This window comes from Amblyomma americanum, chromosome 1, assembly GCF_052857255.1.
Source record: "Amblyomma americanum isolate KBUSLIRL-KWMA chromosome 1, ASM5285725v1, whole genome shotgun sequence".
Lineage (NCBI taxonomy): Eukaryota > Metazoa > Arthropoda > Arachnida > Ixodida > Ixodidae > Amblyomma > Amblyomma americanum.
Genome location: NC_135497.1, coordinates 91,890,308 through 91,905,240, shown reverse-complemented (window position 1 = coordinate 91,905,240; position 14,933 = coordinate 91,890,308). Strand labels below are relative to the sequence as shown.

The 14,933-nt window shown below is 46.7% G+C and overlaps 1 long non-coding RNA gene across 1 annotated transcript in view; it reads right to left on the bottom strand.

The window, feature by feature from the left end:
• The window catches only part of LOC144133820 (uncharacterized), a 29,394-nt gene extending 15,982 nt beyond the window's left edge, over nucleotides 1-13,412 (bottom strand). The window contains exon 1 of the long non-coding RNA XR_013315106.1: nucleotides 13,352-13,412. This is a non-coding gene — a long non-coding RNA (uncharacterized LOC144133820). The remainder of the gene's footprint in view (nucleotides 1-13,351) is intronic.
• Between the last annotated feature and the right edge of the window lie 1,521 nt (nucleotides 13,413-14,933).

Sequence of the window (14,933 nt, the reverse complement as noted above, 5' to 3'; positions counted from 1 at the left end):
CTGAAGCCCAAGTAACTACATTCCTTTCAAGAAATTATTCGGTCGTTGTTTTGGCTGGCTGCGCTCATTTTTTTTTCTCACAAAAATCGCTTTCTTTTTTTATTGCAGTTACAAACCCAGGGGTTCGGTAGTCGAAAACAAAGGAAGGGTGCGAGTCAGGCCCGTAGTCAAGGGGGGAAGGGATGAGGAGGGAGGTTGTTTCCCGCCCCCTGAAATCAAGCTTACCCCCCCCCCCCCCCCTAGGAAAAACGCTAAGGCGCCCGTGTGCTGTGCGATGTCAGTGCACGTTAAAGATCCCCAGGTGGTCGAAATTATTCCGGAGCCCTCCACTACGGCACCTCTCTCTTCCTTTCTTCTTTCACTCCCTCCTTTACCCTTCCCTTACGGCGCGGTTCAGGTGTCCAACGATATATGAGACAGATACTGCGCCATTTCCTTTCCACAAAAAAAACAATTATTATTATTATTATTATTATTATTATTATTATTATTATTATTATTATTATTATTATTATTATTATTATTATTATTATTATTATTATTATTATTACTCCTCCCCCCTCTCTAGTTTGATCCTTCACCCACTCCTATGGTGCTGCCAGTACCCGCCCTTGACGGCTATTCCCTGGTGCTCAATAGGCTACTGTTACAAAATTATTCTCGGAAATTAGTCTCGGAAGTGATTGCCAAACAGGACACCAAGCGTGCGCCAAAGAGCAGAGCCTGGGGCTCCCGGAAGAGGGCATGCAATTCGCGTACCTAGCGTGAAAGAGAGTGACTCTCTCTCTCTTTGCTAAAAACACTGTGGGGGAGGGGGGTACTGCTGCTTTATAGACAGCCTGCCGGCGCATCATGTAGGCTCCTTAGCCGTTCCTATTCCCACTTTCTCGCGGAACAGGGTGCCGTATATAGAGAAGTGTCTTCGTGGGGGTTTTGCTCCACTGCACGGGAGTGGAGCAAATAACGGCATCCTTTCTAAAGTCCGTAGTAGTGCCGATGAGGCACGCGTTAGGAGAAGGAAGCGACGCACGGCGTGTGCAAGTGAAGGTGCACCACGCTGAGTTTGCGCACAAGTCAACCTAACCGTCTCGCCTGGCGTAGAACACACAAAGCTCTGGTTTATGTATCAAGCCAGGCGCCGGTTTGACAAGGACTGCTGCCACGAATGCAGACAAGTTTTGGGGTTTTGTTTGCTTGTGTCGTGGTCTTCGCAGACACTGCCTTATTGCCTGAAATTCGCTTCACATAGACGGAGCACGTCGTTATGATCCCACGAGCTCCTCTAAAGCCTGTTTCACCACGCAAGCTAGAACTCTCGCGATTTCTGTCGCCGCGGCGCAAAATCATTTTTCGAGCGGCCGCGGCGGCTCGAGTGGCCGAACTGCGGCCGGAGTTCAGACCGGGTGGAATTTCGTCCCGGCGGCAGCGCGCGAGAGCAGCATGCCCCGGAGCACCGCTTCTGTCCGATGAGAGCGTGGCGAAGCATACCCAGCAATTCTGGACAAAAAAATTTTTGAACGGGAAACCATGTATTAACGCAATTTTTTTCATATAATTGAAGATTTCCCTATAACAATCCACATATCTGCAGATCACCCGACGGCAGTCTTGAATTTTTTTTTCTATTAAATTTTTTGCTGTCGTCAAAAGCGTTCCCCATTGGTTTTCTACGGCAGTCTTAACTGTTCGATGCGACCGATGGAAACACTGTAAAAGAAAGATTTTGCTACATATCAGAAGAGTGTACCCTTACCTTCAATATTAGCGAAAAATTATCTTACAATTTTCTCATTTTCAAAATTTTTGTTTCAAATTGCTGGGCATGAGCCAGGTGACAAGAAGAGAAAGCGCGGAGCTAAGCTTGCACATGATGCATGGGCTTCGCAGCGGCAAAAAACGATCGGAGACGACAGGAAACGGTTCTTTGCGGACACAAATTCGCCGAAACGTAGGTAGAGCTCAGCTGATATAGATCACCACACGTGACACGTGGAGGTCGTGGGTTGGGGCCCCGGGCCCAGCGGTGGCATGTACTTCTACTCCGTCAAACTATCTATCTAGAAAGTTAATTCATTACTTTCCCCCTATAAACAAACAACAATTGTGACAATATTTCCGTATGCCTTCCTGTAAATTTTAAACAATGTTGCCTTCCTTTCATGTATAAGTATATCGTAACGAGCCCCTCGTCTCCTCTGTTGTTTGTTTTCGGGTTATTCGGGTGCCGCTTATAACCGGCCGCTGCTGCGTATAGAGTTTTCGGGCTATTCGGGTGCCACTTATAACCGGCCGCTGCTGCGTATAGAGTTTTCGGGTTATTCGGCTGCCGCTTATAACCGGCCGCTGCTGCGTATAGAGTTTTCGGGTTATTCGGGTGCCGCTTATAACCGGCCGCTGCTGCGTATACAGTTTTCGGGCTATTCGGGTGCCACTTATAACCGGCCGCTGCTGCGTATAGAACACGCAGCGGTCATAAGCCTTTTAATCGCGAAACCGCAAAAGCGAGACGGAACGCGCGCTGCTGCCGGCGGTATACGCTGCGTTGCGCACGGGCAAGTGGGGCTCGGCGACACGGGCCGCAAGTAGGGCGCAGCTGAGAGCCGCGCCGCAGGAAAGGTCGACGCACGCTACACAAATCCCATCAGGGCAGCAAACAATATTAATGCGCTTAATGCTGGCCGCGCAAACCATGGCTTAGAGCTCTGCGTCACTGGCGCTGTCTATAGCGAGTGCATCTCCCACTTGTAGAGGTGGCAATTAAAGGTTTCCACTGCGTCATGCCCCGTTGATTCTATCCGTGTAGTCACGTGATGGCAAAACCGGCTACACAAAAACAACTGCTTTAGCAGAGTACTTCATTTAATAATTGAAATTTCCAATATCAAAACGTGACGACGATTAGGGGCTACTTTTGGAACAGCAAAACCTAAATTCGTCTCACATAACTGTAAATTCATTTATCAGAGACAGTTTAGCATAGCTTTTACGTGCTCTGCTACCGCATGCTGCTACCACCAGCCGCAGTTGGCGGCTATAGGGCAACAAAATATTAAAACGACCAAGTGTTAAAGTAGCTTTACCGTATATAAATTAGCGCTACCGCTACCGTCACCTACGGGCGCTAGCTGCGTACGTGCCGGTAACGGTATAGTTGTAATACGCTAACGTTGCTGTCGCCTGACGGTAACCACAGCAGCAGCGGCATACAGTAAACGTCATGAAAAACTGGCTATTTTTGACAAAAATAATGAAATTCGCTCGGAAGAAGCAGCTCTGAAATACCTCACATAAAAGCCGTAAAAAAAGTTTCCTTTTTTTTTCTGGTGGAATGTTGCAATAGCGAACAGTTCGTATCCCAAGACATGTCGTATGCACGTGCGTATGCACGGTTACCTGCCATCCCTCGAACGAGATTTGTGGATACGGTAAAGTTAGGTCGGTCGATCAACCCTTGATGCACGCGTGTCAATGTGAGATTAAAAAAGAAGTGCACGGCAGGATACTTTGCAACAGAACGACTGAAATGTTCATAACGTGTAAATAAATTTTGCAATAACAAAACAAGAAACTACAACAAAAAGATCACGCCACAAGGCGACTGAGTAACAATACAGGATCACGACATATGAGCAAATACAACTAAGAAGGTGTCTCCAACGTACCGGACAACTTCGCGATTCAAAGTGAGCGATTACAAGTAGGGAGTTAGAATAGAGCTACAATGCATGTTTACAAATAGATAAGGCAAGGGCAATGGTTGGCAAGAGCGGGGAAAAATTCGGCAGACACACTTAAGACTGCTTACGTGTGGGTATGCGAAAGCATTACTGTCCCTGGGTGCACTGACACCTCCCCCCCCCCCACACACGTATGACAACACCTGGAAACGCTGCACGACGAACAGTTGCATAACAATTTTGATACGAAAGTCTGGGAAGGCATACAATTGAAGGTGTATATATATATATATATATATATATATATATGTGTGTGTGTGTGTGTGTGTGTGTGTGTGTGTGTGTGTGTGTGTGTGTGTGTGTGTGTGTGTGTGTGTGTGTGTGTGTGTGTGTGTCGTCGGTACTAATCCCTGTAGCAAGCCAGCCTCCAACTTGACTAGCACATGTAAGCTGTATGCAACGATAAATCGTATGGCACCACCCGGAACTCTGTACGACAAACGGTTGTCACAATTTTGCAACCAATGTTTTTGGGAAAAGAGGCGCCACATTGAGGTTGGCCAGTGGGGAGTATATATAGGCAAGGGACACATCTACTGCCTGAAGTGGCGGCGCTCAGCTTGGTGTGTGCGCCATACGACCGCTCGATGACGTCACCCTATTTTTCTTGCCATCCCTGGGATTTTCTGTACCATCTGTGCCGCCGGCTTTTCTCGTAATGGGACTAGTAATGCTTCCAGATTAATATTCTTCAGGCAATGAGTCAGGGCGAAAAGTTCTTTCGCGAACATGATGAACACATCAGGAGACAGAATATCAGCGCCGTGTCTGATCTCCTGTTCTCTCAATTTTCTGTGTGTCTCGCTTCGCTCTGAAAGCCTGTTGGTGGCACTGTACGTTAAAGAAACACTGAGGGCAAGTTTAAGTTGGCCTGTATCGATCGTATACCGCGTTGTGATCACCAAGAGACCACTCTCTCAGAAAACGGTGTTTTTATAAGGTATAAAAGACCACAAAACTAAATACAGGTGGCGCCTTAACCGGCAAATTTTGCGAGTAAACTGCGTGCGTCGATGCCATAAATGCGTCTTTTGGTACCGGACAAACAGCAACACAGCCAGAAAGAGCACGGGAATCAAATTTTACCGACAACAGTAATTGGATGGAGTTGTCCTGAGTGTTCCTTTAATTTGCACTGCCTTGACAGCGACCACTCGTTATCACGCTGGCAGTAGCTGCGCACAGCGTGGAAAAATAACTCTGTGATTAAGTTCAAAGATGACATCGAACATATTCCAGCTTGCTCGCCAGAAGATAGTGCTTATCATTTATGTATAGACAATGGTGTACGCCTATGTTCGGCTACGCCTTTGCTTGTTTGCATAGCACAATTAATTCGTACGTGCCAGTACGCCAATATAATATTCCATGCGGTACAGCGGATGATTCAGTGCCATAAAATGCAATACAGTTCAATTAGAATGGAGAAGGCGTGGCTTGCGTGAGCATCAGTCTCTGTTTGAGTCGTTGACACTATACGCATTAAGCGGTCCGCATACGAAGGCACACGTAACCGGCGGGCAGTGAGCAGCTGCAGCGCGCTAGCCGAGCCCAATGCGGTTTGCTTCGCACAACCGCACCGACCGCGGCGACCCGCCTGTTTACCCAGCGGCTGTGCCTGCACACAAATCAACGGATCCAATGGGCAGCCACGCGCGATTTGATGCGCATAGAAACGGTGCATAGCATCGTTCAAGCTGCCGATTGTGGATGTTATTGTAGCGGCGAAAACAAACTATACGCAAACGTAAGACAAGCTTATTGAGCTGTCTGCTAACGGACATTGGGAATGCAATGAAATTTACAAGTAAAGATCAGCGGTATTTCTGTGCACAGCGTGCGGCGCGACTCAAACCGTAGCAGCATCACTGTCATTCCGAGCATTTCTTCCGCCCCAAATCATGTCCAGGCGCACCTCTCTAATCTCTTCCATAGCCAGGACGAGGCAGCCAGTAACTTTCGTTGACTTGCAGGTCCGTTCGGTCTCAGAACGTGTATCCTCCCGACGACATAGGTTCAGGCACGTAGCCAGGAATCCTTTCCGGGAAGGGCCCAATGTAATTTTATGTATCAGCGAGGGAGGGGGGGGGGGGGGGCGGCAATACGTGACTGCATAGGTTTTAGATGTCAAACTGCTGTAGTAGTACAGATTCCTTCCGGTAGAAGAGTGGTTTAATGGTGTCTTAGTCATTTGAAAATAATGATAATAACGAAGCCCGGGTGTCAATAGCTGTAGCTGCCTCTCTCTGGGCAGCTACAGGCACGCACACCTGGACAGCGGTCGGCGGAAAACTTCACAAATTTCTTAAAATTATGCACTGAGTGGTGCGCAAAATCCACCTCTGCACATAAATTATTCGGCCAGGGGGTCACAAAGTACGGTCATAATTTTAACCGCCAGGTGCCTAATTAATTTAATATATTAATGAACTTTTCATCCACTGCGGATAGCGTGAATGGAAACATCGGAAACATAGAGGCGGTCGCATTTATAGAATGGTAGAATTCTTAGAGCGCGCTTGTTCCAATATATTAAGTTACCACGTGATTTCGCTTAGTTACGCATGCAAGGTTGTGGCAGCCGACGCGAAACTCCTCCCTTGTGTGACGCAGCTGTTGCGTCAGGCGTTTCTTCCATTCCGATGAAAGGGAAACAGTTGTCAGCTTTACCGGCATGCGTCGTTGGCAGACGAAAAGCCGCGTCACGCCGGGAGGAGCTTCGCGCCTCAGAGCATGCGAAAATACGCGGATCGAGCTGAAATTTGGACACGGATATCTTGAACACTCGGGCGCAAGGATAACTCTACCAAGTGGACTCTGAAGGAATACGACTGCCTGTTAGTTTTCAATATAAACATGCCCATTTACGGCATGTCACTAAAAAGTTCATTAATCGATTTGATTTAATAGGCCGCATAACTTATCTGGAGAGATGGATTTCACGGACCTCTCAGCGCCCAGTAGAAATCTGTAACGCTTCATTTTGATCACCCTGCATAGGCATGCGCACAAAAGCATAAGCAAATGATGTACAAACTACCTATCTCGGTCCACCACGCGGCAATTCACTATGAGCAAAAGCTTGGGAACTTTCTTAAACGCATTTTTAAGGAAGGAAGGTTGCCTGCTGCGGTGTCTGCAATGAGTGTCTAATGTTGTTCTTACGATTTTCCCGCCAAAACTCCGGTTAGAACCGGTTCCATTGCCCTTATATGGTATGCTGAGTCATCCCCTTGTAGAATTTTCCAGTATGCCGTCCATTAGATGATCATATAAGATTTTACTAATCCGACCCACTAATCCACCTTAATCCATTTTCTGGGGTGAGAATACTTCCAAAGCTTTGGGAGTCTTTTGGAATTTTTGGAGTCCAACTTCCAGATTTTGCGGATCCTCAGATTTTCAAATTTGGCGGTGCACTATTAATGGTCCACTGGTGGTCACGTGGTGCTGATGACGTCACGACCATCTCAATCGATTCATAGAGCGCGGGGAGCCCTCATACCGCAACTGGCGCAGCAGTGCAGCGGTTAAGCAATGCCACACTACCCCGGAAGGTGGTTGTTTCAAACACAGCGACCGGTGAGGCTTGTGAGACCCGTAGGTTGCTATGCCGAGCTCTCGCAACGCTCACGCGCAGCGGCACGGTGGGCAGGTGGCAATTTCGCCAAATTTTGCAATGGTGGGCAGTTTGCTCACAATCCAGTGGGCAGATTGCTACCTGCCACTGTGATGACTTCACAAGGTCGCGTGAACTCTCTGACCAATCAGAGAATTCCGTGACAGAGAAATCGAAATTTTTTTTATTTTTTTTTTGTGAGACGACAACCTAAATGCTATCGCATTAATATAGACACATATGCAAGGTCTTTCCGGGAAGCCAGCCACTAATATTTAAAAACAGAGTTTTTGAGGTAAAAAGATGCTTTCTGCGGCATAGTAATAACCAATGTTGGTGGACGTCAAAAAAAGAGGTGAATCATGCTACTAAACTTGTCGACTAAACTATTACCGACCGGCTCCTGATTGCAAATTACAGATTTGTAGCCGACCGTTAGTAAAAGCCATGTCAGTTTTTAGAGTTTCGAAAACGCGGTTACCCTCGCCGCTGTGGCTAAAAAAAATTTGAGCGATTTCTCGCGCCGTTTGAAAACCGCACCCCTGCGGGGAGCGCAGCGCGACGTCTATCAAATCGCCACACTCCGTGGCGGTGTGCCACGTGACAACCGTTGCCCCGCCTGCGATGCGGTGGTCCTCGATCCTCGCCATTTCGCTACAGCGCTTCCATATATAATAATAATAATAATAATAATAATAATAATAATAATAATAATAATAATAATAATAATAATAATAATAATAATAATAATAATAATAATAATAATAATAATAATAATAATAATAATAATTGGTTTGGGGGGAAAGGAAATGGCGCAGTATCTGTCTCATATATCATTGGACACCTGAACCGCGCCGTAAGGAAAGGGATAAAGGAGGGAGTGAAAGAAGAAAGGAAGAAATAGGTGCCGTAGTGGAGGGCTCCGGAATAATTTCGACCACCTGGGGATCTTTAACGTGCACTGACATCGCACAGCACACGGGCGCCTTAGCGTTTTTCCTCCATAAAAACGCAGAGTTTGAATTTTCAATTTTCAACCCGACCGCGGCGGCTGCGTTTTTGTGGAGGAAAAACGCTAAGGCGCCCGTGTGCTGTGCGATGTCAGTGCACGTTAAAGATCCCCAGGTGGTCGAAATTATTCCGGAGCCCTCCACTACGGCACCTCTTTCTTCCTTTCTTCTTTCACTCCCTCCTTTATCCCTTCCCTTACAGCGCGGTTCGGGTGTCCAACGATATATGAGACAGATACTGCGCCATTTCCTTTCCCCAAAAACCAATTATTATTATTATTATTATTATTATTATTATTATTATTATTATTATTATTATTATTATTATTATTATTATTATTATTATTATTATTATTATTATTATCCGTTCTTCCAAAGCCAGCACGAGCCTTTCCACCTGCTTCGTGTCCATCGCCGCAACCGACTCCTTCAAGTATGCAGCGTCTAACCATCCTCATTATTCTTCCTAGTGCATTATCTGTATTTCGCCCGCTCTTCTCTGTAACGCCGATCAGCTTTGATAAAAATAAATGAAATCAAGTCGAAAAAGTGACACTTTTTTGTAATTTAGGAAACGAACGACTTCAGAGATTCTTTTCCTCAGTGGAACCGATGGCCTGGGAATTTGGGATTATCCCAATCGGTTTGAGTATAGCAGAATGGTGACGACTGGGGCGGCGTGCTCTGGTAATAGATTTTCGACACTTGTTACTCCTCAAGAAAGCGCGAGAATCGCCTTGCACACTGTGTAGGGCACCGGACAAAAAACACCTTCTTTCGGGACACCGGACAACACCTCGCCCAAGCGATGGGCATCTACGATGTGAGTTTGACAGTTTATTGTAAGAATGATTGAGTTATGTTTAAGGTTAGGATACGTTACGTTATAGATGGAGGCATTAACAATTACCGGTTAAAGATTGACCATTAAGTGCATGACTTCATGACAGTTCACCGCAAATTTACTTAAGGTTAGGTCAGATGTAAGGCTGGATTAACTTCAAGATTGGGTTCTTAAATACAGGCGTTATCATTTAACGGTTAACAGTTAACTTCGTGAGATCATGACGCTTATACTTTAAGTATAGTTAGGGTTAGGTATCAGAAGGGTGCGCTAACAAATAACGGCTAACAATTAAATAACTGCGTAAGTTCGACAGTGTACCGTAAGTTTGGTTTGGGTTAGGTTTTGGTTTAAGGTTAGGCTAGATTAGGCTTAGGGCTAGGTTAGGTTGTAAATCGAGGCGCTAACAATTAACAGTTCTATTGATAGACTACAAGGCTTCAGTGCGGTGAAGTTTTGTCCGGATCGGTTCAGAACTGTCGAGCTTCTGCCCGGGATTCCAGTACGTTGCTATCGCTATCACCGCAGTTTTGACTCCGCTCCATTTTTCTCGCTTAAGCGCCAAATTTACGCCTAAGAATTGGCCGGCCTCGATGTGCGCTTTCTTTGTTTTCGCTCTACTCTCCCTCTTGTCAACTATGTGGCCAACATGCCACTCTATCCCACATACTCTGCTTGCCCTCAGGACTACCCTCCGCGAGGTTTGCAGCTCTCGAATCCAGACCAGTGGGAGGCCGCATTGCTCAGTTCCGACTCGGACACACAGACTCGGGTTGTGACAAGGGCCCTAGAAGTCGCCGGACGCCACGGGCTCATGGCTACTTGATGGGGCTATAACCCCACGCCAACTGCTACCTTGGTCGATGAAAATAAAGTTTATCCTCCTCCTCCCAAGTATGTTTGTCGTTCGAGCAAAATTCGCTGCTGGAGACGCCCAGCCGTCGCGGGAATCCCGTAATCGTACCGATTAGGAATGGTTGTGCAATGTACTACGTAGATTCCACAAAAGCGAAGTACGTAGTTCGTGCCGCACTCTCATAGCCAGTGTGATCCCAGTAAAATCATCTTCTAACCACTTTACTGAACTGCGCCCGCAAGGCCAGAAAGAATGCGAGCTCGCCATAGTGAGTCCGCAACCGGCACAAGCCGTCACGGGCTGCGCTGCCTCGCAGTTGCTCACGGGAGCGAGCCACTAATGGAGTGTCGTCTGAGTCACGCCGGGAGCAACGCGCGGCTAGACCGCGCTCCGTCACCCGAGGTCGGAAGAGAGAGTGGCCGAAGGGTGCGCGGCACCACGCGCGCGTGTCGGTCCCGTAGCGCGCGGCGGCGGCGACCTTGGGGGGCCGGCCGAACCTTGGCGCTCTCCCAACGCCGACGCTCCTCGCGAGTGGGACGCCGCGCGCCATCCGCCACCTCCGCGCAGGCGTCGCTCCCTTTGCTGTCTGCCCAGCGATGGCTCCGAGGCAACGTTTTTGCTTGGAGCTATACCCCAATGGGCGCTGGAACATCTTTGGATGTCCTGGGGACGTCCCGAACGTCCGCAGGACATCCATGGGACGTCCAAAGAGGTTTCAGCGCCCATTGGGACGCTACGAAGGTTTCGTTTTCCTGGAGGTCGGTCCGACGATTTGGTGCTTGCGAGAGGCGGCAGTCAGCGGGCCGGCGGGATCACAGAGTTGCCGCCGCAAGTTTGACCGCCGAAGAATTACACCGCGTTTTGTTTCAAAAAGCGTGCAGTAGTAGCATCCCTGTACTACTGCCAGCTCATCTGCTAAATTTTTCTGAGCTCCACAGCAGCGACAAAAAGAGAGGAAAGAAAAAATACTCGGAAGGGCGACGCTCGCGTCGGAATAAATAGCCCAATTGGAACTTCCGCGCACCACGTTTGGAAGAGGCGAAGTCGTAGTGGCTCCAGTTTGTTTTCATGCTCCATTTGCATTTTTAGAAGTTACAAATCGCTTCTCTTGTTTCACCTGAGCTGTGATGTCTGCTACAACCGTGCCGCCCCCCCCCCCCCTCCAACGAAAAAAAAGGAATAAAGAAGGTTGGCCTACAGCATGCTACCCTTGTCCACTAACCACTATGTACATACGACACAGTGCTCTTCATAATCTCTCAGCTAGGTCACTCCTATAGTGTGAGAGAAATAGTTGCCAATGAACGGTTGTTTTTATGCTTTTGGCGCTCTTAGGTGCTTTACACCGCTTTAAACAGCAAGGATGACCGTTCCTGTCTCCGAAGGCCAGATAATACTTTGAAAATGCACTGTACATCGCGTCGCACAGAAGGCATTTTCGCCAAGCGTAAGGCGTTGCCGTCACCTGTTTTCCACTCAAAGCGAAGAAACATAATTGCATAATTCATAATGTTAGCTAACGTTCGAACACCGCCTCATACTGCTGTACAAACAAAACACCGATATGCACGCCACGCCGACTCGTGATGTTTCAGGTTTCATCAGTGACTAAAATGCTACAGAAAATGGGCGGCGGAAGGCGGTGACATTTACAAGTTGCAGCATACAATGCTCTATTCTCTATGCCAGCCGCCATATGCAAAGAAAGCGCTACAAGTGTCCTGGGCTCTGAAACACTTCCCGCTGGCTGGTCTCCCTCGGCCAGGGTTCAAGTGCCGCACGCAACAAGACTCGACATTTATATGCCCATCGTTCCAAACACAGAGGCACGATTTATCATTCGAGCTTGCTCGCATTATACGCGGCGGGCGCCGCATAAGAGGACGCATGGAAGACCCGCTGCAGGCTAGAAATATATATATATATATATATATATATATATATATATATATATATATATAATATATATATATATATATATGTGTGTGGTGTGTGTGTGTGTGTGTGTGTGTGTGTGTGTGTGTGTGTGTGTGTGTGTGTGTGTGTGTGTGTGTGTGTGTGTGTGTGTGTGTGTGTGTGTGTGTTAGCAGATAAGTTCAAGGAAATGAGGGGCCCGTTTGACAAACTTATGAAGGGAGCCAACAGTCACCGAAACCAAGGTGCATAGGGGAATGTTTTTTTTTGTGTTGTGCATATCAGTGGGATATTATAGGACTTAGATGAATAAATTGCTTAAAAAAAATTACTTATAAAGCAGCAGAAAAAACAACCATGCCGCCGGTGGGATCCGAACCCACGACCTCCGAATATCGCGTCCGGTGCTTGCTCTTACCAATTTTTTCTGCTGCTTTATAAGTAATTTCCTTTAAGCGATTTATTCATCTATGTACTATAATATGCCACTGATAATCACAACACATAAAAGAAAACATTCCCCTATGCACCTTGGTTTCGGTGACTGTTGGCTCCCTTCATATATATATATATATATATATATATATATATATATATATATATATATATATATATATATATATATATATATATATATATATATATATATATGACACAGCCGTCGCCGTAGCTCAGTTGGTAAGAGCACCGGACGCGATATTCGGAGGTCGTGGGTTCGGATCCCACCGGCGGCATGGTTGTTTTTTCTGCTCCTTTATAAGCAATTTTCTTTAAACCGATTGATTGGCACTACAAATAAAATAAAGATTAAAAACATTCCCCTATGCCCCTTGGTTTCCGTGACTGTTGGCTTCCTCAATATGTCAAACGAGCCCCTCATTTCCTTTACCTTGTCTGCTAATATATATATATATATATATATATATATATATAATATATATATATATATATATATATATATATATATATATATATATATATATATATATATATATCTGATTACTCATGCAGGATGATAATCGGCAGGGCTGTCATGCTGTGAAAAATAAGGAGGAAGAAAAAAAGTAATTTGTGGCCTTATCGCATGAAAACACAACAATAAAAAATTTCTTCTTACTCATTTTTTTTTCCCATCGGTGCTGGACTGGTTCCTCAGATAATGCAAGGAGGAAGAGCAAAGCGCCATTTGTACTTCTTATCGTTATTTCTCCGCACAACCTTCCTACGTTATCGTTCTCATCACGCGTGACTGTTTTTTTCCAGGACATGACGCCGAATGTGCACGCGGAAAGGTCATGTCAGAACGATGGGGAAAAAAAAATAGAGCCCTCGCCCGAGCAGAAAAAAAAAATGTAGCGGAATGCCACTCACTGCATTCAGCGCTGAGCCCACGTCTCGAGTAATGCTGCTGTGGTGCAGACAGAGCAAAACTAACAAGGCCTAATTGCATTAAAGCCCTGTTGCGACGTCGCTGTCTAGCGTAATGTATGCAACCCGCACTAGTAAGTTAGTGGACCAGCATCTCTCGCGTAGGAGGATCTAAACAGCATCTAAAACGGCTGTGAAATAAGGCACTGTGCGCGATATTAATATTGCGCCATACATAACTAGTCTCAAAAGGGCCTCAAAGATCAAATTCAAGTCAGTCTGCATCGATATCGCGCGTTCCAAAAACGAATAGGCTATAGTTCAACAGACAACGGAATTTGTATCAGTTATAAAAGACCAAACACGATATAAAGTTATTGCTGCCACCGGCTGTTTTCATCAGGAAACTGCGATACGCTAGTACAGTTCCTTCATCGCAGACCTCTGAGGCTAGGCCGGAGCACCTTTCGCTGCCAGACGCAGATCACGGAGTCCTGTTTGTTATTGACGTAACGAATATGAATCGAGTGGCAGGGAAAAGTATGAAAAAAAATTGTTTTTGAGGAAAGGAAATGGCGCAGCAGTTGTCTCACATCTTGGTGGACACCCGAACCGTGCCGAAAGGGAAGGAATGTGGGAAAGAAGAAAGAGGCGCCCTATTGGAGGGCTTCGGAATGATTTCTACCACCTGGGGATCATTAACGTGCGCTGACATCGCACAGCACACGGGCGCCTTGGCGTTTCGCCTCGATGGAGGCGAATTCTTATTAACAGTTTGACGCAAGACATGAAGTGTACTGCTGCCGATGGCGTCAAAAATGATTTTCTTGAAGCCAGGCTAAAATAAAATAGCTGGAGTGCCAATTCACCCTGCTGAATGCTGTAGGGATGACTGCGAATAATGAAGTAACGTATGCGGCACAGAACAGATTTATCAGCGGTTAGCACCGGGCTCCACTTTTGGCATAGACGCAATTAAGCGAAGGTTTGGCATCGATTCTACGTGATCATCGAACTAATCCCAAACACAAAAGAGGACAAATCCAGAGTTCGACGGAAACCCGTCTGGTCGGGTATGTTCATGGGGGAAAATCTTCAAGCGCCGACCAATCGTTAAAAAGATGACGTTTCGGCCCCGGCTTACGGGGGCCTTGTTCACAATGAAGTTCACAATGAAGTCATTGTGAACAAGGCCCCCGTAAGCCGGGGCCGAAACGTCATCTTTTTAACGATTGGTCGGCGCTTGAAGATTTTCCGCCACAAAAGGGGGACAATATCCTCTTTATTCGGAATACATACCACTCACCCAGAAACCGCGAGACAGCTAGGGCTGGCGGATCTCTTACGGAAAGCCATAAGATTAGCTAAGCAGAAAGGACTAGTAATCACGGGGGACATCAACGCCCCGCATCCGGCATGCGGATATAGGACGGCATCCCCCAAGGGAAACAAACTATGGACTGAAATCCAACACTTAAGACTCACAGTACTAAACAATCCACAAGAACCCCACAAGGATAGGCAACAGCGTCAGTGTAGACACGCCGCCAGACTTGACGCTAGGCAAAGACCTAGAGGGCGGGAA